The 26,607-nt window shown below is 35.0% G+C and overlaps 1 protein-coding gene and 2 long non-coding RNA genes across 5 annotated transcripts in view; 1 reads left to right on the plus strand and 2 right to left on the minus strand.

The window, feature by feature from the left end:
* Positions 1 to 9: 9 nt before the first annotated feature.
* LOC122526072 lies at positions 10 to 15,362 on the minus strand. The gene is made up of 2 exons (XR_006305947.1): positions 15,277 to 15,362; positions 10 to 315 (listed from the first exon to the last, which is right to left on the minus strand). It is a non-coding gene; the product is annotated as an uncharacterized LOC122526072 (long non-coding RNA).
* On the minus strand, positions 13,730 to 14,295 carry LOC122526073. Its single transcript, XR_006305948.1, has 2 exons — positions 13,973 to 14,295; positions 13,730 to 13,885 (listed from the first exon to the last, which is right to left on the minus strand). It is a non-coding gene; the product is annotated as an uncharacterized LOC122526073 (long non-coding RNA).
* A 299-nt stretch (positions 15,363 to 15,661) lies between the features above and the next one.
* Positions 15,662 to 26,607, plus strand: part of LOC122526067 (MICAL-like protein 1) — a 37,230-nt gene continuing 26,284 nt past the window's right edge. For all 3 annotated transcript variants that reach the window (XR_006305945.1, XM_043649215.1, XM_043649216.1), the window contains exon 1: positions 15,662 to 15,964. The gene's annotated coding sequence lies outside the window, so the exon portion shown is untranslated. The remainder of the gene's footprint in view (positions 15,965 to 26,607) is intronic.

The raw sequence follows: 26,607 nt of genomic DNA on the forward strand, positions 1-26,607 counted from the left end.
TTACATACATACGCGTGTAGGTGATGTGTTTGTGTCTGCTGCTGCTGTCGCTGCTGCTGCTGCCGCTGCTGCTGCTGCTGCTTTCTCGCACTAGGTCTCCCCGCAAAGCCCGAGTATATACCTGCACAGACGAACCTCACCGAGTTTCACCGAAGACCAGCGAAAGCTTATTCTCTGCACAAAGCCGACACGCAGCTGGGGATTTCGAACCTTCCTTTGTATGCCTTGTCGACACGTCGAGAACGTCTTCTCGATATATTCCTCAGACATGTTTTAGGGTTGCTCTCCTCTATTTTCCTTGGATCACAATTCTATCTACAAATAATCATATATCGATCGTTATTTGTTCGCCGAATGATCGAGCTTGCGAGCTTGTCGCGAACGTTACTTCCGAATAAATTTTCTTATTTTTGTCAAATCGCATATCAATCGCGATGTCATATCATTATTATAGGAAAATCATAAATTCGTTGGTTCGTATTTACTCTTTTCGCATTTTTCGATGTAATTTAACGGATTAAGTTTCGTCGAATAATTAAGACGATAAAGTTTCTCTCTTTTTCTTTCTATCTCTGAAGAGTACTATGAAACTATAGGAGTTGCAAGATTCGTTGGTAAAATTCAGGGCGTTCGCTTGATACCATATACATAAAGATATCCAATGTACATGTGTATACATGTATATATATATATATGCATATGCGTGTATGCACAGGTACATAAACTCCAACACAAGCGCGAGATAATTGCTTTGCTTGGAAGAGTTACCAGCTCGATTTTCCTATGGAAATAAACGGAGATTGATAAGTTTGTTTTGCTCGGCTGTGAGAGAGAAAATGGAATGCGTTAGTAATAACTAACCGAATGTATAATGGAATATACATATCCATACTCAAAGCTGAAAAACAAGCAAAATCCCGGATGTCTCTTTGCTCGTTTCATCGGCCGAAAAGAGAAACAAGAGTAACGTTCCTGTGTGTGGGTGGTAACAGCAGTGATAGTGGTGGTGGTTAAGGTATGGTGGTGTGGTAACAGTAATAGTGGTTGGTTGCTTGCTGGGATGAGAAAAGGAAAAGAAAAGAAGACAACAATAAAAAAAAAAAAAGAAAAAAATAAAAAAGAAAGAAAGGGGGGGGGGAATATCGTGAAAAACGAACGCTTTCAACGGTGGGCGGATTCAAAGAGATAGTGCGAATACACGAAGGGATAAGAGAGATCTAAGACGTATAGAGATTTGCCAAGGCAAAGGACAGTTCTCGCAGATGGAAAATATGTGAAGAAAGAAGAGCACTCTTCGTTATGAACATCCTTGGAATAAATAGAGACGAGTGAAACGAGGTAAACTCCAACGACGTGTCCAATGAGAGTGCACGTGTCCTCGAAAGGAAGGGTAATCTAACCGAAGTACGTATATTTCTATATACTTATCTTTACGCGAAAACAATTAAAAGAAAATATAATTCGATATATTAATACAATGGACAAATTAATAATCGAGGAGAGTCTAATGATTTTTGTATAGACCTCTTCTAAACGAATGATTATCGACGAAAATTCAAATATTAGAAATCGATATAGAATCAATAAAAAGACAACGCAAATATCTTACCGTCTAGTTTTACAATAAACGATAAAAAGGAAATAAAAGCAAGGGAAATAAGTAGTAGTGGATCGATCGGATCCATCTAATTTCGTAGGTTTTCGGAACAACAGCGGCTAGATGCTACTTGAGACGAGCTTGGACATGGATGATCATTAAAAATATGCTTTGTGGTCAGGGATGGTTGGGAAGAAGAATACCCGGGGAGAAAGAGAGTAGAAGCCTCGAACAAAAGAGTCTACGATCCGAATAAGAGCGTGTTGAGATATTTCGATCTCGTGGGAGTAAATGGAGGGTCGGCGTAGCGCCGTAAAAAGGTCCTCGCAAAGAAGAGTAAACGGGATAGCCGAGAGACATCAGCGTGCTGACGGTTAGGGTGCTGCCGAGTAAAAGAAGCTCGCTAAATGTGCGAGAGAAAAGGGATACGTATATACCATTCTTACTTCCTTCTTTCCTTTCCCCATTCTTTTGCTTTCCTCGGGTAATCAAAACTCCGAAGAATGGTTGGAAGAAAAAATGGAGGAGGTGAAGGGTGCTTGAGAGAGAGAGAAAGAGACAGAGCTTTGCTTTAATGCGATGTATGAATTATACATTCACCGGTAGCTGTTGTCTCCAAAAATTGATGAAAAAGAAGCGGGAAAGGGGAAGAGGAAAAGAAAATAGTGTACGAGACAAAAAATAAAAAGAGAAGGATCAACGAATAAAAGGATTCGTTCGACGAGCATTGACACGTTAAACCGTATCGATTTCTCGTCGTATACTTGCAATTAGGATTAATAGTTTTCTCGCACGAGATTTTCTTGACTCGTTCGTAGATAGGTAATGGTAATACGTGTGTGTACGTATGTATGTATGTAAATATCGAATCGGATATGACGACGAATGAAATGAATATTTATGTGTATCACATCTATTGATTAGAAAGGTTCATATGAAAATCTGGTTATACGGGATCGATATTTATAGAGTTTAGTAAGGGGTGGTTTTTTGCTGATTCCATTTGACCTTGATAGAGGAGCGACAAGTCCATCTCTCTCTCGCTCTTTTTCTCTCGGTGACAGCGAAAAGCGTAGACTCTCTCTCTGCGTGGCACGATGTAATCGTCAGGTTCTTCTAACCAAGAGCAAGTGCAGTGGCGCAATAAAAACTTGCAGTCGCGCGCGCGTTCGGGAATGTAAAGAAGGTGGCTGACGAGCGTAAAAATCTGATGCATCGTTTGTTATTGGTCGTTGTTGGCGCGCTTAAGAGATTTGCCTCGGTTATGCCAATAAAGCAGAAGTAATAGCGTGTGTGACGTTATTCGAATATATAGCATTCGTTTTTATGCATAAAGAAATGTGCAATCGGGTCTACGTCAAGCTGCGATAATTAGACGGAGGATAAAAATAGAATTGGATAAATTAAACGGCGAAAATACGAAAGGTTGTATCCAGGGTTAGACATTGAATCAGGAAACTCACCTGCGCACACCCTTTCGGAATATCTTATTTTTTATCTAATCATTTTACACCGTATCTACATTTCTCTAAAGGGACCACCTTCTTTCTTAATACAGCACTGCTTTCACTGAGGTCTTATTGATCAACGATCAGTATAGACGTCTTGCAGCTTCTGGAGTTTCACACGAGCCAGAGTTTCTACGAACGCATAGGACCATATTTACTCCCAACTCTTTCTTCTTCTTCTTCTTCTTCTTCTATATATGTTTTTAATCTTATGTTTGTTTAACTCGTTTAACTGTTAGTTTCCTAATTAATGGATTATTTCGATGAAAATTGAATCATCCTTACTTCAGTTCTAAGAAATGAATCATTTAATCAGCTTTAAAGTTTCGATACTTTGTACGCGTATATGAGCATACTTTTATGCGCGTGAAATCAACGAGTATTGTTTCAATTATTAATGAAATTCGTTCTTTAAAACATGAAACATCCAATGAGGATTATAATGATCGATGGTTTCAATGTTTTTTTCCTATTTATCTCGACAATATAACTTGTATATACAATTTCGATAATAAATCGATGCGACTTCTTCTTAAGAATATGTTTTCTCTCTTTCATTGTTATCTATTCTTATGTTGATACGTTATGATCGATAGAACGTCAAAATCAAAAGAGTTTGGAAAACGCGAAGGGGTCGATACATCGAAAAGAGTAATTACGCGTAAAACGTTATAGAAAAAGGAGAATGAGAAGGAAAGAAAGAGAAAGAGAAAGAGAAAGAGAGAGACAGACAGACAGAAAAAAAGGTCGAGGTAAATTGTCCATGGACCGTATTAAATATCGCATGGAATAATTTACGGGTGCATCCGTATCTTGTTGCGCTTGACCTATTTTATCTTGGACTCTCGGGAACGTGGCAGGCTTGATGTGTTATTACTTCTTCGGAATTTAATTAATTCCTCTTCCCTGAGATTTTCAACCGTTTTCAATTTCAAGTCGATCTCTAATATTTTCTGGCCATTGTCTTAATGAGAGATATTTTTGTCCTTCGCCAGTGAAACTCGAAGGCCAAGATATCGAGACTAACTATTCGATAGAATGAAATAAACAAAATTTAACGCGAACATACGACGAAATGTCCCAATTTGATTTCACGAGTAAAACGAGTATCCATACACACACATTTGTTCAATAAAATATTCATATTAAAGGTATAGTTTCTTTAAATCCCAGGTTCGTCAGAAACCTGGATGTTAGAAATTGTGAAATATGTTTCTGATTAAAAATAAATATATATATATATACAGGTATTTCGCAACTTTTAATATCGTCTAAATCTAAAAATTCATCGAATCGATCGAATTTTTCTATATTAAATCTAATATATTTCGATAACTTTTCTACAAAAGACAGTTTTCTTCGCAAGCAGCAAATATCGACGATTGATATACGCTACGATGATATATACAGTCCACTCTTTACCATAATATTACCGGGTAATATGATCATTACCAACATAAATTTACAAGGCACGCTCTACCGCGAAGTATCACGAAAGCCCTACTTCAGAGAAAACTTTCTCGACGTGTTTGGTGGTACGCACGTGAGAGCTCTTGCGGTGAGTTTAACCGACTGCACTGCATACGCGTTCGAATTTCATAATGAATGGAAATAGAAATTCTTTAAGAGCCTGACTCCTCCCTGTTTGTTACACCTTACATTAGTCCTAGTCAACTGGAATTGAAACCAAAAAAAGAAAAAAAAAAATATTAGAAACGATTTATTTTATATTGTCAGACATTGAAGAATTTATCGTTTACCAGACTCATATGTTATGGTTAGTTAAGAGAAAATTGGACAATTTATGTTGTTTTAGAGATAATATGTTATTTCAAATTACTCGAGTACATATATATATTCATTTTTAATCATAAACATATTTCACAACTTCTAACATCTGTTACTCGAAACGAATTACAATTTCTTTTGATTGATGCATACGAATTTCTCGTCGTGTGCTTGTAATTTGTAACCGTGTATTATCTTTAAAAAGATAAGCAATATTATATCTTCGGTAGGCGTTCATTATCTTCTAGAAAAAATACAAGATATTCTACGAATAAAAATCGAAATAAGAAAATAAAAGACGAAGAATAAAATCAAACCCTATAACAAAGAGGAAGTAAAATCGATAAAAGTAAACGCTTTAATAAACTAAACACAAACGCGTAACTTGCGTCGTTAAAAGTCGTAAAAATTGATGGAAAACTTTCAACGGACGACCTTCTTATTTGAAACTGGCGCGTGATTTTAATTTTTCCTTTTCTTTTTTCTTTTATTTGTTTAAATTGACCGAGAGGAAATTCATGGAGAAAAAAAAAAAAGAAAGAAGAAAGAGAAATTCAAAAATATCTACGATCTTTTTATGCAACCAGCGCGCGTGATGTTGTTTTTCTTCTTGATTTTTATTTTTCCGTCCTAATTGTTAACTCATCGCGTTCCTCGCATATTCCGAGTCCCGGAAACTAAAGTGAAAAGATATACCACCCGTTGCCATAATTCTTCCTAGTGCGTGTGCAATCACGATTTACCGGCTCGTGCATATTGTATATTTGCATGCATATTAGTTGTATTATGCATGCGTGATATTAAGCACTATACGCACAATATGTATATGATATTCGGTCAACATCGCTAGTCATTCAAATCCGATTTCATACCGTGTGCATATAATTATTTCTATTTTATAAAACGTACGCGGTGTGTATGTGTCTGTAAAAAAAAAATAATACAACAAAATAATAATAATAATAATAATAATAACATTTACAAAAAGAAATTCATGTCACGAGCACGAACGTGTATTACGTAAAAAGGATAACCGTCTGGTTTTATGTTAGAAAAACTCTACGTATGTTAAAACCCATCCACATGTATCCGTATAGATCTACATGGTGTCCCATATTATCAATCACAAATCAAACTTAAGTAACATTATCATCTATCTTTAATTACGTATTTTGTGTAAGCAACAACAAAAAATAAGACAAAAATTGGATAAAACATCGGTACGATCGTGTTAATGTATATTTCATTGTTAAATTAGAAAATTGATGAATGAAAAGTAGAACACTGTATATATTGATGAATACCTCGATGGCACGCACGCAAGCAACACGGTCCAATTTTGTTCTCGGGGAGGCTCGTGTACTAGTGCTTGCGATTTGCGTGCACCGAATGACAGAGAAACGAATGCAACGGATAAGACTACACGCCTTTTGCTTCTTCCGTTCTCCCGTGCAATAGGTGGGGTCGAATATACGCGAATTTTACGATCGCATTGCAACGTTTTACGTCTTTTCTACATATTTACTTATACATATTACTTATAGTTATATCTGTGTATGCATTTGTATGCATGCATATGTGTATGCGTGTGCTCGTGTACCATGGATACCATTTTTCTCTTTATCTTGGCTTCCGTATGCGACGTGTTATTTTATGTATGTGTGTGTGTGTGTATACCCATTTTACATTTGCACACGTGCCATCTTGAAAATAAGGAATATGGATGACGTACACGTGCGACCTTTACTGACACTTTTTTATCATTTTTCCATACAAATCTCGATGACGTATCGATTTTGAAGGATCCCCTTTTACGAATGTTTTTTTTATTTATGCATTCTGTTTTATCGAGATGTTTTATTTATTTTTCATTGAATAAAATAAAGTAAATTTTTGTTGATGGACAAGTTAATAAGTTGCCAGTTTAATATCATATGGATTAAATTTGTATGACACGGATTAAATCCTTCGCGAATGGGAATAAAAAAAAGATATAAATTGTATATAGTTAGTTTATAAAGTAGGATAGATAGCATAATTATTAGGCACTTTATAGTCATTTATTTAATTGCATGTAGGTGAAAGTCGCAATATGTGTACCGGTTACCTAAATTATAGTCCATTAATTTTTCTCCAATTGTTAATTGTGAGTATCAACGTGATCCGACAATAAATTGTAGAAAAGTAGGCGAGGAAATAAAATGTATAGAATATTAATTCATCGAAAGAAAAATATAATAGGTACGATTCGTGGACAACTTTCGATTCTTGAGCTTTCCCTAATCAAAACTTTTTTTCATATCGATTCCAACTCGAATATTACGATTTTGTTTTTTTCTAAAATAAAAGGAAATCCTGAAAATAATAATAATAATAATGATAATAATAATTTCTGGATCAAATGTTATTTTAAATTCAATTTATCGAGAACGCGAATGAAAACGTTTGAACAAGTTAGGATATAGTTTGATAGATCTATCAAATCGATTCGTCAGAGTTGAAGTTTGTTGTAATACTTTAGGTAGATGACCACTCGCAAAACGTTTATTTCTGTCGTTGGTGATGGTGATCGAATGTATCATGTCGACCGGACGGATATACATTCGAGTCCTCGTTTTTCACGGGACGATGAACACCGACCATAATGCTTCGCGATTTGAAAAGCGAGCGTCAAAAGATCCGGTCTACTTCCAGCCGTTCAATTACCCACTTCGATGCATGGTGTCCAATGCTTCTTCGATAGATATTTAATAAAGTAACCAAGTGGAAGAAGATTTCATTTGAAGAACAGAATAGTTAGATAAATAAGTCACATGATCGTAAGTTAATAAAAGAAATCAGGACGGTTGTTGTGACAGATAAGTAGATAATATAAGTATGCAACATCTGCGAAAAATCATAAATTGCAAAAATTGTTCTTTATCATATTTGACTCTTTTTTTGTTCTTTTTTCAAATAAATATATTCCAATTTCGCCTTAGAGTTTATATAATCGAATCAAAATTCTATAATCGATATCGATATGATTATTATAATACGAAAAAAAAGAAAGAAATAAGAGAAAAAAACAAGAAAGTCCACCTACTATCTCTCGACCCACATAAATATTTATATTAAAAGTATTGGGCGCGAATTAGAAAGCGACGCAGGACATTTAACGTTCTAATTTAAGAAAATTAAACACGCGTACTCGTACGTAAGTAAGTACGCTCTGCTTGTTTCATAGCGTAGAAATGAGGATAGTTGCATGGAAATCTTTTGATAATAATATCAATTTTAATAACAATAATAAACGACAATGATTACGAAAAACGAATAATAACGAATGACTCGATTCAAATTTGGCGCCGTTTATATCTCGAATATCATCGCTTTTCCATACGCGCGCTTCTTTCATCCCCTCAACGATTCCTAAATAAATGAAACGTCATGGTAGTAAGTGTATTCGGAACGTACAAGTCTATACTTCCTACTAGCACATTACGAACCGTGATCGATGAACTAGAGAAAGTCGAGCAGGGTTTTACAATTTCCATTGTTCGTTCTTCGCGTTGCATCATGCATGAACGATAACCGGCCCGAATCATTCGCGGCCATCTTGCTACGATGAGTAGGGTGATCAATTACGAATATTTCCATACAAATACCTAAGATTTTTCAAATCAATAAGATGTTTATTAATACGTTTATTATCATATTTCGTACGTTCTCTTTTAATTTCGTTATAGCAAGATTACATATTCCCGATAGATTCGTAGTTATTTGCGATTTTACTTTAATCATTGTGAGGTTAAAATAATGAACGTATAGAAATAATATATGGCGGCCATCTTGTCGAGATATATTACTTCGATCAATTCAAATATCTTCGGGTATAATTTATTAATACTTTCTTGTTTTCCGTATAAAATAACAAAAAAAGAAAAAATTAAAAAAAGAGATAACCGCTTGGGATCTTGAAGATTAGTTTGCACTCTTAAAGCCATGTAACTCGACGAGTTAAATCGAAACGAGGTCAATTATCTTCACCGAACAGGATAACGACATTAATGCGAAACGTCGTTATCCGGAAACGTAGTGGATCAAAGGGCTACGAGAGCTGACTCGTTCGATTTACTCAATTCGTCCACGCCTCTTGGGAATCCTTGCCTCTTTGAGCGACCTTAACACTTTTGCAAAATGGAGAGGCCGATATTATCTCAATGTGTAGCTATGGATTATAATAGCTTTGTGTGTGTTTGTATAAGACTGAAAGACCGGTTAAAAGATAATTCCAAAATAGACGTAACGTCGCACGATACTCGGGATTTCATGCAAATTGTAATGCACAAACTTAACTGGGTAGATTACCGTCACCAATTGTTGCCTCGTTTTACGGCGTTGAACTTGCTCTCGTTCGTTAATTTGAAAAAGAAAGTTTATACGACCGGGGACAATCATGAATACTTTTAATATCGGAATATCGTATTGCTTAAAAAATAAATATTGTATTTATACTTATTTATATGCGCTTTATTTATAATATAATTGATCGGGTGACATATCGTTGCAAGATGGCCGCCATTTTAATATGGATGTTCTTTCCCGACAACAAAAAAATATATATGTATATATATCCGAATATTATAAAATTTTCTTGTGTTACATAAAAACAAAAGGAATCTTTATGGCATATAAAATATATAAAAAAAAGTAGGACGAATAAAGAAAGCAAGAAGAAGAAATAAATCGTATCGGAAAAGTTGTCGAGATTGTAGCTTCTCTCGATGCTCGGGGAGTTAAAGAGAGATATACAGTGAGTCTTTCTTAAAATCGTACACTCTTACGCTTACCAGATTTTTGCTTGAAAACTATTGACATAGGATGTTTATAAAGTGAAGAAAATTAAGAAATAAATACATTAATATACTTTAATTGCATATTTAATGCATTTAACTTGAAATAAATCGAAATTCCTTTCTCTGTATAAATAAACTTTAAATAATTATTTGTTAATTGTTTAAATAAGATATAATATACGCGGGATATAATTAAGTAATGTTTAAACAATGGTACATTTATTTAAACATTACATATTTATCAATATACTTGGATTATTCAACAATTTCGATATTTAATTAGATAAAAATTTTCAACTCAAAGTTATTACGGGCTTAAAAACGTTAAAACAATTCAAAATATTAACAAAGTATATTAGAATTTTTGATATACCTTAAAAGATTGTTAATTAATCGAAAAAAATGTATATTGTAGTCTAGAAGCACGGGATATGAATTCGACGTACCGTCCTCTTCAAAATCCAACGATAAACTGACACATTATCCTCTATGAAAGTCAGTTAAAATTCTTTTATTGATTCTTGTTTATATGACTTTCAAAACGTCGTAACGAAAATAGTATATGTTATAAATGAAAATAAATCATTCTAACGGTGGATTTCGAAGATGCTGGCATGCTGGATTTATACCCCGTGCTTCTAAACTACGATATACATTTTTTTCGTATAATTAACAATCATTTAAGGTATATCGAACATTCTAATGTATATTTTGGATTGTTTTAACGTTTCCCGGCTAGTAATTATGTAATATCAAATTTTCGTATAATAAAATATCAGATCGAAATTGTTTAATATTTCAAGTATATTAATAGATATGTAATTTTTAAACAAATTTATATATATATTTATAGTATTATTCTTATACTCTAATAGATATTCAATTAATTCTGATACTAAAAAAAATTTAAATTACAGTAAAAACAAGGGACGACAAATCGTTAGACATAAAAAAAAACCCTCTTGTTTTTACAATTATACCAACGAGTACGATTTTTATTGAGGGGTTTTTTCCGTACATTATTTTCATATTTGTTTAATTCACTTGTCACGAATAAAAGCTTTCAAATTAAACTCATTGAATAAGTAATTAAAGTATACTGATGTATTTAATTTTAAATTTGCTTCATTTTAAACACACTCTGTATCAAATAAATATCATGCAAAATCCTAATAAACGTAACAGCGTAGAATTTTAAGGGACTCTCACATTGTATTTTGATATTCGCATATCAGCTTGAAGTTCAATTAAAAAAAGTGCGTCTTGAGATATCTTTTAAAATAAAAAGAGAAAGAAAGAGAGAGAAACATGTTAACGCATACTGTCGTGGCACGTTCGTAGCTATGGCGCAAGACAACGCTCAGAACGAAGATAATTAACGTCGACTTAAAGAGAGGTTAAATGGCCGCGAACCTAATAAGCTCAGGCTGACGGATGAAACTGGAAGTCCAAGAACAAGCCTACGAAGGAAGTCGACGAATTAGGAACTCGTTTATTTTGCTCGTTCTTAGCAACGTTCTACGAAATTTGCATTCTTTCCCTGTTAACGATCAATTTTACGTTATTAAGATTTCTACGATATATCAAAAATACTTTCAATCAAAATTCATTGCTGTTTTATTGACGACAATGTAACAAAAAATACGATTCGAGCTGCGAATTGATCATGCGAATCGTATTAATTAATTCGAACGATTGCATTCGTTTTTAAGCGTACAGTTATTTTTTCAATCCACATCTTTCGATGAATCAAATAAAATAATTAGAAGGGGAAAAAAACAGATCCCGGCGAAATTGTCGATTCTTTTTTGTCGCGTTGTCGTCCACGATTAATGGCAAATTATTTTCGAAATAAAATAAACGCAACTTATTCCGTAGAGTTTAATACGTGTAACGAGATATGTGTGGTAACATCTTCGAACTTTATATAAAATTACGGTGGACTTTGTACGGTTTCTATTTCCCAGAGTAACATTCTCATCATCGTAATACTTGTCATTAGTTTTGAACAGAAATATACGCGTCGAGATATAACGTAAGCTATCCGTCAAAAGTACAGGTTACATACTTAAACACATTCATACATGGATACACTGTTTTATAATGTTTCGCAATGTTGCTTGCGGGTTTCATCGAGCTCCCTAGATGCACACACACACACACACACGTGTACACACATACATCCATATATAAATATATATGGTATGATAGAAAAGAGGAAACTTTTTTACTAAATTGCGACTCGTATGAAATATAAAAAAAAAAAAGAAAAAGAAAATGTCTTAGGTAACGTTAGGTCTCAGTAGAATCGATAAACGAAATCGTTAGAAGGTTTGAAATAACTAAGAGTCGAAGGAATTAGAACACCTGGACACACTCTCTTTTTCCGTTGATGTAGATAATCGATTGCGATATCAAGAGATCGTTCCAACAGATTGCCTGGAAGGTGAATCAAGTTTGAAGCCCTGAAGGCATCGTCCTAAGATATTACGTTTCGCTTTACACTCGATATTAGAAACGCCAATAATGGCAAAGAGCTTAACTCTGAAACTTGATTTGATCAAACGTTCTGATGTCGATCCCGTAATGGTACTCGCGGGATCATTAGGCTCCATATTTTGATTTTTTCATTATTTTTCCCTCTCGGTTAAAAATAAATCAAGTAGGTGAATCATATATTAGATCGATGATGGAAAAATATTCATTTCAATTGAAATAAAAATATATTATAGATTGTTATTTGAAGTTGAAAAACTGATTGTGAGTTCGGGAAAAAAAAGGTAAAAAGATGTGAAGAATACGTGATCGGAAAGGAAAATCGATAATTATCGAAATATCGATCAACGAAGTAAAATAAAAGAAAAAAAAGATAAAGGAGATGTCATTATAAGTTATCCGTCGTCAGCTCGAAACGTTTCGAAAAAGGGCCCTCGTAAAGGCGAAAAGGAGAGGAGGCTCTCGAGGAAGGCTTTTCTCTCGCCAGGGAACAATCGAGCCTTCAAATCCAATGTTCGGTGGCTCAATGATAGGTACTCTCGGCAATGACGACAATAACAAGCGAGCTCGACGAGAAAGAAAAAAAGAAAGAGTTAAAAAGCGAGAGAAAGCTTAGGTCGGGAAATCGTCAAAAGGATTGAAAGAAATTCTACGTGGGAGTGGAATTAGAGCATCAATAGAAGATTCTATCGATTGCTTCATACCCGGAAGATTTTTCGCGGTTGATTTACCATACTCGTTCAAGATTCTAAATGTATTTCTAAGTAAATCCATGAAAATTTACGAGACTTTTACCGTTAATACATAGAAAAAAGTAAATATGCAAATATGTAAATATTGTATAATGTGTAAAATAAAAAAAATCGAAATGCACGTATAAGCCCTATCCGTCGAAATTTTAGATATACCAAGTGCATTTGCATTACACATTTTATGTACAAGCTATGATATATTCCATTTTCCAAAATCAAATATTGAACAAAATGATTGACATACGGTTAAATTGAATTTATTTTAAATATTTGAAAAAAAGAAAAAAAATAAAAATAAAAATCCATTACTTTTCCATTGAAAAGAAACAATAAAAAAAAATCAAATAACCTTACGAACAAGTCAATATTTCGAATACCGAAGGTTCTATCGTAAATATATCCAAATAGTTGTTTTAGGATTGGAAAGATATACTAATCGAAAAACGAATTATATTCCATTCGTGATCTTATCTTCGTTTCCGGTCTAAATTCAACTTTTAAGGAATATCACAGATATCCTATAAACGTTATAAAAGAATAAAAGGAAAGGAAAGGCGAAAAAAGGAAAAAAAAAAAAGAAAAAAAAAAAAGGAAAAGTAAGGTAGATAATGATCGTCGTCATTATCGAAGGTAATTTTCTTTGAGGTAAGGCCTTTATGCCGAGGACGTGTAAATCACACTCACCCATACAACAACAGTTTGAGAAGGCATTGACGTCGATTCCGATTAAATTCGTTTTTTTTTCATTTCTTTTCTTTTGCTTCTCCTTTCTTCTTTTTCTTTTTTTTACCTAACGGAATATGATTTATGGTTGGACACCATTCTGACGCGTGTGACTCACGCACGCTGAGACATTTTACTGTTACCGCCAATCTCATTACTCCACTAGTTAATAATCCTATCAATCTGAAAGTGTTTCAAACAAAAATGGCTTTGCTATCTGCGACAAATATTTCTTATCGGGTGTCTCTAATATTTCTTTCATTTACTTACCTCGTACTATCTTTAGCTGTGCGTCCTTGACTCTTCTTAACAACTCTATCGTGCTCTCGTTTTAAGACAAGAAACAAAAAGAAAAAAAAAGGAAGAGGACAAAAGACAAGGAACAAAAAAAGGAAAGAAACTCGCTCGCTCCTCCCCTTCCTCTTTCGTTTTGTACATAACGGACGAAGACTGCGATTATTCGTCGCGCGATTTCAGAAGCAACTTGGGGTAAGGGGGGGAGGACACAAAAAGGGAAGAAGAAGAAAGAAGAGGTGGTAAGGGAGGAGGAACGAAGGGGTAGAATCCTTTTGTTATCGCCGACCAGTTATTCTGGTGGGTCAACTTTTTTCTCACCCGATTCGCACAAAAGCCTTCTTGCTTGCTTGCTTGCTCTAACGGAGGAAACTGCGGTCAAATTTTGCCAGGAACCATGCACGCCCCTATGCTATAACAACTTTAAATTATTATTATCATTTATCTAACACCGTATAAGTTCAATTTGTTTTCGAACAAAAAAAAAAGTGGACGAAAGATGTTAGAGGATAAAAGGGGATAAACGCACAAAAAAAAAGAAAAAATCGAATCAAATCAAACAGAAGAAGAAGAAGAAGAAGAAGAAGGAGAATAAGAACAATGACGTTTCTCTCGCGACGCTAATAATTCGCCCTATCGAGCTGTTCACTCGTGTGAACTCAACAGAAAGATAGAAACTTGTGTTACATGTTACGTGTGTGCCATGTGTGTATATTAGAAAAAGAAGTTAAGTTAGGGAGAGAAAAAGGACGAGAGGGAGAGAAAAAAGGATAGAAAGTGAGAGACCGTGTGGTGTTGTGTGTGCATATGTTAGAGAGAGGAAGAGAGGTGTCCCACGGGCGGGGCCCGTAGAGCGAAAGAGATAGAAATAAAACGGAAAGAGAGAGGAGAAGGAGTATTGGTAGGCGGGGAGGGGGGAGCCTGAATCCCGCAGCGTAAAACTAAGCATGCCACTCGTGGCGTCTCAGTCGCAGGATCGCACGCGCATCGTCAACGCAGCGGCGACTGATTCTCCTTCCACTTTTTACCGGTCATCATCGTACACAAACACATACCAACACCACGTCAAGTTTACACGATCATTCTATGTATCATACATATGGTATATATATATATATATATATATGTCATGTATATATAGAACCTTGCTTCTCAGTGAGAGAGAAAGAGAGAGAAAGAGATAGTGAGAAAAGTATTGGGAAAAGAAAGATAAGGTGAGAAAAGGAAGAAAAAAGTAGAAATAGATATATATGTATATATATATATATATACCTACTTACCATACACACCCATATATCCCTTCTCTGTTTCTCTCGATATTGAACGGTTAGTTCGTCAAGGCGAGAAAAGAAAAACATCGTACAAGAAAGGTTATATTCTTTCTTTTTCTGTCTCACTCGGTTCCAAAACGTGGCGCGTGCTTTTCTTCTAGACAGACGACGTGCGTAATTTTGAGGTTAGGAAGAGTAAATTTTCGTCGTCGATTTTTAACTCGCCGTATTTCTCGTTTAAAACTATTGATCGATTTGATCTCGGTGTGTTGCTTAGAAGAAATAAACTAGTGTTTGTTGTTACGCAAAGAGACTGGTGTGTTTAGTTTTCGTATTCGGACGCGCCCGCGCACATGTTAGAAGGAATAAAAGAGAGAAAGAGAGAGAGAGAGAGATAGACAGACAACAGAGAGGGTAGGTCATCGTGTAGTAGTAGAAACGTCGCTTGAATCGAAACACTGCTGCCTGGTGAGACGAAGACGAACGATATCGACGACGAGGACACACAACATCGATAGAAACGAATCGAGTTTAAACGTCGAAGAATTAAGAGTGTGCGAGAGAAGGACAGAGAAAGCGAAAGGGGTACACGACCGTCGGTTATGTTCCATTGGAAAAAAGAAGAAGAAGAGACTGAGCTAATGTCTTAGGATAGAAGAAAACAACAGCATTTTATAAGTCATACCAATGACGTAAGGTAACGGATCTTTTGTTATATATCTTATTTATATATTTATATATTTATATATTTGTTTTCTTAGAATATAAATATATGTCTGATCCTACTGTTGCTCTTCTAAGAATGGTTATTGATATATATTTCAAATCATAAAGCAAATGATGCGTAGGATTATTTGAGATCAATTATTGATCATCTTTTATAGCAATGGTAGACATTTTGGGTAGGTTCGAAGTGGTAAAGGATACATGTATATATATTTGTGTGTGTGTATATGCTGGAGTTCAAGGAGAGGTTAGGTTTTCCGTTTTCCCTTTTTTATTGGCGTGTCTGAACTCGTATATTTTTCTCTAGTTTTTAAGCATCAAAGTTGCCGATCTATTTTTTATTTTTAATTAACGATATTTTCATTATACGATGTATATTCAGTTGATATAAATCGATATTTCATTACGTTCCTTTCTCGTGTAACCAGATACGGGATAAATCCATGTAATATATGTGCTCGTATCGATTCTTTCAGGTCACGTAAGTTAAAAGGACTTTGTCTATCTCTATCTTATGTGTTTTCTTATTAAATTTGATAATCTTTTGTAACGAAGCTTTGGTCTTTTGACTCTCATAGGTCATTTGCATTGATAATTCTATGATAATCTTATTTCAGTCTATGTTTTTTAAATATAAATATTATATATATAAATATATATATTATGTGTGTGTGTGCATAAGCTTTGATCTGTAGGATGTATTTAATCTATTAATTGCCATAACCTTTAACGTTTTAAGACGTTCCTTTTTACTTTCAAGGAAATTATTGTCCCGCATTGCGATGATAAATTCCCTACGGTTGTTAGATAAATTTAGCTATAATTTTCCTCTTGTCGGTATTTAGAGAAGCTTCATTAAAGTAAATTAAAGGCTAGCCTTCGTCGAAGCGCGTAGATTTTCAACGAGTATCTTGGTTGGCGTTGTGTATAGCATCGAGTTCGTTATTAAATTTAAAGATCGTCTATCCTCGTGCTGCGATCGTTAGAGATTATTTTCTTTATTGTGTAACTGATCTTCGTACAGTAATACTTTAGATACTATGTTGTTACGATAAAAATCGGAATTTGTTCGATATAAAATGGCATGAGTCATACGTGTATAAAACTAACTTAAAATTAACATATATGACAAAGAAATAAGAGTAACGTCAAATTTCGTATCATCGTGTGATAATTATCAAAAATGAATGAAAAATTTCCTAACACGTGAAACGAATCTTGTAACAGTAATGCATCAAGTATTCGATGTTATCATTTGATAATAATTCGAGGAGTTACGATAAAAATCGGAATTAATTCGATAATTAGAATGTTTACCGTCAACAACAAAAAAAGAAAAAAACCAGCATGACGTTATACGTGCTCGCACAAATAATTCAAAGAAAAATAAAAATAAAAAGAAGGAGAAGGAGATCCGAGAGATGATTAGCATTGAAAACAAAAATGGCGTCGCGGAGAGTGAATAACCTAAAATTACGTTAGCTTTCATTTATTATACGCCCTAAAGTAGAAGAAAAAGAAAAAAAGAAAACAGATATATAAAGAGAGGGAGAGAGATAGACAAGGTTTTTTTAATTTACATTTTGCGTTCTTAGAGGATCTCAATTATAATTGAGAAATAGCGGCACGTAAGAGCAGTTGTTGGAGAGGAACATCATCTCTTTTATAGAGAACTTGGTGGTGCGCTTCTTGCACACACACGCGCACACATCTTTGATTTTATTTGAGCGTGTGTAAAGGCACTTTATCGAGTAGACGTCGACGTAAACATACGGGACGTGTAGAAGCCGCGCTTTGGACGCGTCTGTTTGTGTGTATATGAAAGATATATCCGTGCAGAGAGTAGTAGAGTCAGAGTCGCGCACGGAAACGTGACGGTCTCGTACTACCTGTTATGCTCAGACTCGTTCCCACGGTTCACGCGTGGCTTTCGAGCCCCGTGTGTCCGACCCGTTTCTCTAGCGTGCATGCGTGCAAGAGTTAGGGATATTCGTGAGAGAACCCTAACGCCGAATTAGTTTTCTTTCTCTTTCTTTCATTTCATTTCTCTTTGTATTCAGGTATACATATTATATTGAGAGAACATTTTGATGGATCTACCAATTGGTCTCTAATGTTTTCTTTCTCAATCATTAGTTTTCTTTTTGTTTTTTCTTTTTATTTTTTTTCCTTTTTTTTTATTATAATTGTTAATAATCGTTTAACTGTTTTATCTATTTTCGATTAATTATTTCAATTAATTAATTAATCGAACATTGAGAGAGATTATATAGAGAGATCTTGGGGAGATACGGTTCGAGTTTCCACAGATTGATTAATAATTTTGACCAATCGGAATCTAATAGATTATTTAGCGGAAATTTATCTTGTCTTTTTTTTTCTCTATGAATTAATTTCTAATCAAGTCGAACATCATTTTGTACTATAATAACATCTAATTGTAAGTAGTTAGTTTCTATACATACACGTATAGAAGCCGTCCTTATCGAGATACAACGGTCAGGAAATATTGCGTATCTACGATGTTAGCGAACCACCAATCCGATTATTCCCTGCTCGACGAACCGTAAAAAAGCCTGAGTCACGAGTTCGAAAATGTCGTCTGGTGGACTCTTTGGAAGTACTCGTGAGAGAGAGGAAATATCCCGTTTAGTGGAAAGTAGAAAGATAAACGCGACCACTCTAATGGTTCTCCGCGGATTACTCTACTCCTTCGATAAGGAAGAAAAAGAAGATGTAGAAAAAGAAAAAGAAAAAGGAAAGGAGGAGAAGAAGAAGGAAGATCAGCAGCAGCAGCAGCAGCTTCATGTCGGCCTATCTGCATGGAAGCTGGTGACTCACGAGGCCTTCTAAAAGTAGCCGATAAACAGGCTCTCCTATCGCCAGGAGTCACGTCCATCTTGAAAAACTCATGTTCATAAAAAATGAATGATGTTTCATAAAAAAAAAAAGAAAGCACGTCCATCATTTCTTTCGTTAATTCTTTCTTTCTTTCCCTTATTGTTAGAGTAATTCATAACATTTTCTTATAACATCATTTTCACGTAGCACAATTTAATATATGTTTTATATCCTCAATAAATTTGGACAAGCCTCGATATATGAGGGCACGAATGTTTCCATCATATAATTTTTGCTTAACACAGTTTCGATATAACCCAGAATGAATTAACCGTGTTATAAGAGGATTGAGCGTAAAAGCATTATAAGTTTATCAAACTGCGTTATAGGAAGACCATTTTACGCAAAACTTATCAATAACTTTGATACAATTATTCATTATTTTTGGAACATCGGATGTGGCTTCGACAAAAGATCACTTTACGATCAAAACACGCAAATAAAACAATCGAATGATCGATCGACCAATAAACCTAACAAGCTAATCGAATAAAACTTCGCATTCGTTGGTGCGTAAGAAAGAGAGAAAGTATATATAAAGATAATCAAAAGAAATGGAAAGGAAGTTTTGCTCGTAGTTATGTTTCATCGATCCTCGAGTTGTAGTAGCGATCAAGCTTCGCGAAGAGAAACCTCTCCTTCATCTTTTAACATCTCGAAAGCCGAGCAGGAAATCGCGAGAAAGTGCATAATGCGGCTTCTTGGGGAGAAAAATATTCAAACGGGAAGTATTGAGTCACATCGTAGAGAGAGTTACGCAAAACCTTTCACGGTGGTTGGATCAAAGAAATTACGGAGGAATAGCCCTCTCCCCCCTCTTCCCTCGCTTTACCTTTCCCCCCTGCCCCCCTCCTTCTCCTCCTTCTCCACCTTCTCCTCTTTTCTTGTACACGCGTATGCGTGTGCACTCGAACCGAACGAGACGCAGATCTTGATAAATTCGTCGCTTTCTCTCTCGTTACCTTCATTATTTTCGTCTCTTCCTTTTTCGTGTTTGTATATAGAAATGTGGTATGTATCTGTCTGGCCATGTGCAATCATGCGGAAAAAAACCTGCATCATTCTTACTTGCTTGCTCGTTAATTCCTTCATTCGTTCGTTCGTTCGTTCGTTCTTCTTTAAAAACGTGAACAAAACTCGTCCTATTTTTTTTTTTTTTTTTTTACTTTTTCTTTTTTTCCTTTTTTTTCCTTTTTTTTTTTTTGTTGAACAAAATGTTGTTCTTCTTTTATTATTATCGTATAATCCCTAGGAACGATCTAGAGTTTGAAATCCAGTTGTGGAGTTATCAGCGTACTATTAGGTTGCTTATATCGTACTTCCTACGAGCCTAATTGCAACTTGATGGTCCGGAAAGGAAGAGATTTGATTAGAACAAAAAGGAGGGTACTAACGAGAGAGGGTTATGACGATTCTTTTCTTTACTCTACTTTAATCTATTCTATTCTATTCTATTCTATTCTATTCTATTCTATTCTATTCTACTCTACTCTACTCTACTTTAATTTTGGTCTCTTTTCCTCTTTCGTAGAATTATCGAGTAATTACGTATATCTACGAACGTGGAAATCGTTCTTCGATAATGTAATAATAGTGAATAGGAGTATTACGTTTTTTAATTCGATAGAAAATATAACAAATATAATTGTTACGCGTATCATATTTTCATTTAACTACAAACCTGCCATTTTATTAGCAAATTGTATTTTCCCGAAGGCCACGTTTCATTTAACACGATCCTTGTCACGCATTGTTTCTTATATCGCATAATTGATTTTTTTTTAAATATTTACAAACATACGGACAAATAAATTTCCAATCGAGTAAAAAATATCTAGGCAAATATCGCAGATATATTAAACCTTAGTTAGATAGCGTGTATCGTTTTAAGTACACGTGTGTGGTAATGACGTTTATAGTTTAATGCAACTTGGCGGGGAACGTTTTGAAAATAATTGGCCGTTCGGTAAATTCAAAAGTTTCCATCGAGATTAAAAAATTGTTAATTGAAATACCGATGGGAGTAAAAATAACGAAATGATTATGTTAGTTTTTATTTTATTTACAATATGGAATAGAATTTGTTGATAGGCTTAATATATACGCATATAACAGAGTATAAAGAAAGAAAGAAAGAAATATTATCCCGAAGTTGAGTTCATCCAGACAGGTAGTCTTTAAGTTCGCTCGTGCTTGGGAGGTTTGGCCGATCGGTTTGCTTTGAGCTAAGTCTTCTCTCTTTCTTCGGGCGTTCATCTTTATTCTTTTCTTTCTTCCTCTCCCTCTCTCGTCTCTACCATTTCTCGTTCCTTCTCCTTTCTTCCACGTGAAAGACGGAATCGCGTGACCGCCTACCTACCTGCTAACTTCAAATTACTTTCTTGGAAGAAGTGAGGAATACCGTTTCCCACACCAACGTTTTTCAAGACCCTATCTTCCTCCTCCTCCTCCTCCTCCTTCTTCTTCTTTTCTTCTCTCCTTTCTTCTTCTTTTTCTTCTTCCTCTTCTTCCTCCTCCTGTTCTTCCTTCTCACTCGGTAATAATAATTTCGACTCCATGAAAATTGTCTCCCTATTGTTTTTATGACGACTCGTGATCCAACTTATCTACCAAGTATTTCTCACTATTTTTCTCCTCCATATCTTATTCACCCTAAAAGACTCTCTCTCTTCACTTTATTATCGCGCATTTCATTTATTTTTATCCCCCACTATAATATAACATCGTTCTGCAATCGTCAGGTTGATTTGGTCATTTTTTCTTTTTATTTTTTGCGGAATATTGCTTACGAAAATTTCGGTCGAATAAAATTGTGAAAAGAGCACACTGCCTCGTTGCGTTATGAAAAATAAAAAAATAATTAAAAAAAAAGGAGTATTCTTATGCGTAATCGTTTGAACGATCAGTTTTATCAGCTTTGTTCTTAAAATTTCTCGACTGGTAGATGAAAAATAAACATTTCTTTTCTCCTGATAAGAAAGAAAAGTTTTATTAGATTTTTTGACACGAGCGCATACGCATGTATGTACATACAAAGTGTAACAAAAATACGCGGCAAATCTTGAGGAAAATAAATTTCTCGTACGTGGAAAAGAAAAACAGGTTAGTTCAACACCAGTCCGGAAATGCTTAATTTCTCAGTTGCGAGACTTTCAAGTATCATCTTATTATAAGTGTAATTCAATTTTCTTCTCTAATTGTAAGTATGCGGAATCCATTTGCGAACTTCAGCTTTATATTTTTGTTACATCCTGTAGAAATGTGTACGAGTGGTTGGTAAACGTTTAAATATGCACTAATGATAATCGGAGAAAGAGAGAAAGAGAGAGAAAAAGATATCTCGTTTGGCCGAGAAAAATGAAATGAGCGTTCTGTTTTCGCGAAAATATTATCAACTAAGTAGCAGCCAAGCTGGTTGTGGTTGAATCTCGAATGAAAATTACAGTTACACCGTTAAAGTCGACGGAAAGGCAAGACAATCCGTAATATTCTGTAGCCGCGTCGTTAAATCCGCCAACGGTTCGCGTTATTCACCTTTATGGATACTTAAGCATAGTTTTCATGCCTTGCAACCACCACGATACCAACACTGTCCTTGGCTCATTGGATCAAATCGCTTTTTATTTGTTCTCTTTATCTCTACTTTCCACAGGCTCGTTACTGAAATTAATTTCGCGATTCTATTTTCCTTTTTTTTTTTTTTATTGCTTTTTATCCTTGATAAGATATCGTTATATATTTGTTTGACCTATATGTAATGTCGGAATTATTCAGTATTGCATTTATATCCAATTAAACAAGGCTACATTTATTAATTCTTCAACTCATAATTAAATACCTATTACATAATTACACATTACATTGATGTTTACAAAGGAAATACTGAAAATCTCGACATTAATTATCGGCCAACTCGCGCGATAACGGTGATCATAATTAATTATCATTTCAAATGTAATTTTGCGTGATTAAAAATTTTAGGGCGATCGATAAAACAGTGTGTATTCATCTGTGCGCAGTCAAAACACAAAGAAAAATATTCTTTTACGCGATATTTTGTTATAAAATCCCTGCAACAATTAACCAAGTTTGCAGCTTTAGACCAAATCGGATTATTTTCGTAAGAGCGTTATTATATTATTTTATTTTTTGTTAATAAACGAATTTTGTTAAGGGATTAGTACGATCTGTTTTTCTTTGTATTTTTGTTTTTTTTTTTTTATTTATTTATTTGTTTATTATTTAATTTACGTTTTAGATCAATCCCCGTGAAAAACACAAACGCGAGATCCGTACTCAAAGAATTAAGCGCGAATAATCCTCTGCGGTGGCAGGTAGCACGTGATTTGATCGATCTCGTCTCGTTTATTTTCAAGCGGCTTGCCGGCCAATAAATTTCCTAAATGGCCGTCGTACGAACGAGCGAACGCGTGCACCACCTCGTAAGTTTATTCAAAGAGTATACTCGCTACGATTAAACGAGAGGAGAGTCCTCGACATTTTTGCGATCGTCGCGATTGCACACGCTTGTTAAAGTGCAATCCTTAATTACTGGAAATGGTTACACGGCGCGAGTTTATCAATAAATCAAGTTCTCAAAATGGAGGCATAACCTCACTCTCTCTCTTTCTCTCTCTAACTCTTTCTTTTTTATTTATTATTATTAATATTATAACTTTCTTTTAAAAAAAGTCGCAACAAGTAGAAGAATAATAGACCGCGATAAATGAAACAAATGATTGTATATTTTTTTTTTATTTATTAACTAAATAATATAATTAATAGTTCATTTTTTTGTATGTTCCCTTTGTTGACGGTCGAGTGGGTCCAGGTACCTTAAATAAAACATAGTAGGAGCTTAGAAAGCTTTCATTTGAATGGGCAGTCATATTTAAAGAAAAGAAAAGAAAATAAAAGAAGAGCGCGTCGAGTGACACTCATCGTGCGCACGTCGTTGGTAGCTCGACAAATACCTCCAAGTACCCTTTCGAGATGCCCTTAGTGTCCACGAAAAAGAATGCGAGTGAAGAGGAGCTCGTCTTTTGTTATCTCGCCTCTTTTTCACGGTAATCAGTCTGAAATTCGTGCATCTGTACAAATATACGTATAAATGTATGATGCATATACGGACACATTAAAAGCATTTGCATTATGTAAATGACAGTATTAGGGATCGAAATAAAAAAAGAAACAACGTGGGGAATCGTATTGATTTATGCGACAAATAAATGGCCGGAAATGTCAAATTTAGGTGGTGAAGTAATTTCGAAATGTGATGGCACACCATTCGGTTCCAATAAAATGATTAGGAGAGTTGATAAAATCAGCAGCAAAATAAAATAGCATGGAATTCGATATTAAATACTCTAATTATAAATAAATAAATTAAAGTAAATTACACACGCGATTAATTTGATTTGACTAATTTATATATTTGGATCCCATGAAAGTATTTCTCGGAGTTGTCTGCGCTTACACAACGATACATACACTCGCACATACTCACTGTGGAAATGCATACGTGTATCTTTGTATATACACATAAGTTTACAGTGACGAGCATGGCGGTCGTCGGAGTTCTCGTTTCTCGAATACGTTCCACTTAACAAAAAAGCATGAATGAACTACACGTTCACCACGGACAGTCAGTCAACGGTGATCGTTCGAGCGTAAGAAACACTACTCCTTTTTCCTTCGAAAGACGCGGGAAAATCGTTCCTACGTGAGCAAGTCACGGCCGCATTATCGGTACGAAGAAAGTTTTATAAGAATGATAGATGGAATTCGAAAGAAAATCATTCCTAAAGAAATAAAACTCAATTTCACGATGAAACTCAAACGCACGCCAACTTTCCAAATTTCATTATGCATTCAATTTCAATTATGCATATTCATTTGTTCATTCTATTACAAAATTTGTTTATTCATCGAAGACGAAAAACAATCGGTAGAAGAAACTTTCCAAGCAAACCAACACATATTTATTAACCAGCTTGCGTATATAATAAATGTATATGTGGATTTATTATACAAGTTAGAAACAAGTATTCGAGGTCAGCAAATTAGCGAAAGATAGGGGGTCGGCATTTTTAAATGTTACAAGTAAGATTGGCTTGAGGTATAGAAGAGATAGCTCGGTGTCTTCCTTTTAACCTTGTCACTTGCTACACGTTGAAGAGTTCTCTGAGAGGTGAGGAGGAGGAGAAAGATAGCGTTGATTCCAGGACGAACGCGGTTAACTGTAAAAATATCGAGGACGAGCTAATCTCTCGTGAAACTTGGCGCGTGTCCGATTCGTCGTGATGGTGGTACGCTGTGCTATGTTATGCTATGTTGTACCGGTGTTGTTGTAGTAGTGTAGTGAGGTGTGCGTTTCTTAGTTTGGTCGGCTGTTGCAGGTGTATCAGAACGCCCCAGGGTACCTTTACAGAAGGGAAAAGAAAAGAATGAATCTTTCATGAGCCACTTCTCTATCTTTTTCTTTCTCTTATGCACACCTTCGCTTTTCTCCCGCGAAATCTAAGAGGACTTTTAACGTTTACGTACAAGAACTATTGTGTACGTGTGTTCTTTTTTCTTTTTCTTTTTCTTCATTTTTTTCTTCATTTCTTCCCCTCTCTTCATTACGTATAACAGTATCTCTCTTTGCATGTGGGTAATACGCGTGTACGCTACCGTTTCGAAAGATTCGAGCGTGCTTGAGAAGCCCTTCTCAAACGAGAGTTTAACGAACCGACCTTTTGAGATAGAAGCAGAGAGAGAGAGAGATTCATGGAATACGTTTGATCCTTTTTCAGTCTCCAAGCTGTGAGAGCGTATTACATTCGAGTCTCTCGTCGCTTCGTTTCTCTTACGTAATTGTATATCTTTTAAACTAAACACAACCATTGTTTCTTCCTTTCTTTATTTTCTTTCTATGATAGCATCCAACGATTTATGTACAATATTTTCTACATTTTCCGAATTCCTCGATATTTCATTTTGAATCGATAACGCATAGATTATTAACACGTTTAATTTTTTGAATTTTATTTTATATTAGAGTCGTTAAGTTGTATTTATCGATAACCGGTATCAATTAACTTTCGATCTGTCTCCATTTTACATGCAGATCTACGGGAAATATTGTTAATTAGGTTAGGTTTCTAATCTTGAATTTATTCGACGAGTGATCATTTCTAACTGATACGAGAAACAATTTATAGAAAAATTATACTTAATCGATAAATAATCAGCGAGAAAGTTTCTCTATCTTTGTATCTAGTTTAATATCTATTAAATGACAATTTGAGAAAAAGAAAAAAAGAAAATATTAATTTCGAAGAAAGTATAAAAATGTGTACGCCATTTTGGAAGGAAGACATTTTTCCCTATGCGATATTATCGCCATCTTTTCACCTAACATAAGTTGAAACTTGTCTGAACATGTCTGAACCTTTGGAAAGAATTGTCGGAGCATCCGAATTTCTTAGAAAACATTTCTCGTTCTTCCGGAGCATCTACGGGTCGCACTTTTGTGCTATTCAAGGCATTTCGAAGAATCACTTAAGAACTCAGCTATTTTCGCTCCCCAGGAGAGCTAAGCATGCTTTTCTTTTCCGCGTTTCTTCGACTTTTTCTAGTTTACGCCTCGCAAACCGCTTCCTGCATCTTAAATTTCATTCTTCTCTTTCCCTTTTTCTGTTTATTTTCTTTTACACTTTTTTTTTCTTC

The sequence above is a fragment of the Polistes fuscatus genome, unplaced genomic scaffold (assembly GCF_010416935.1).
Source record: "Polistes fuscatus isolate 324 unplaced genomic scaffold, CU_Pfus_HIC Scaffold10, whole genome shotgun sequence".
Taxonomy (NCBI): domain Eukaryota; kingdom Metazoa; phylum Arthropoda; class Insecta; order Hymenoptera; family Vespidae; genus Polistes; species Polistes fuscatus.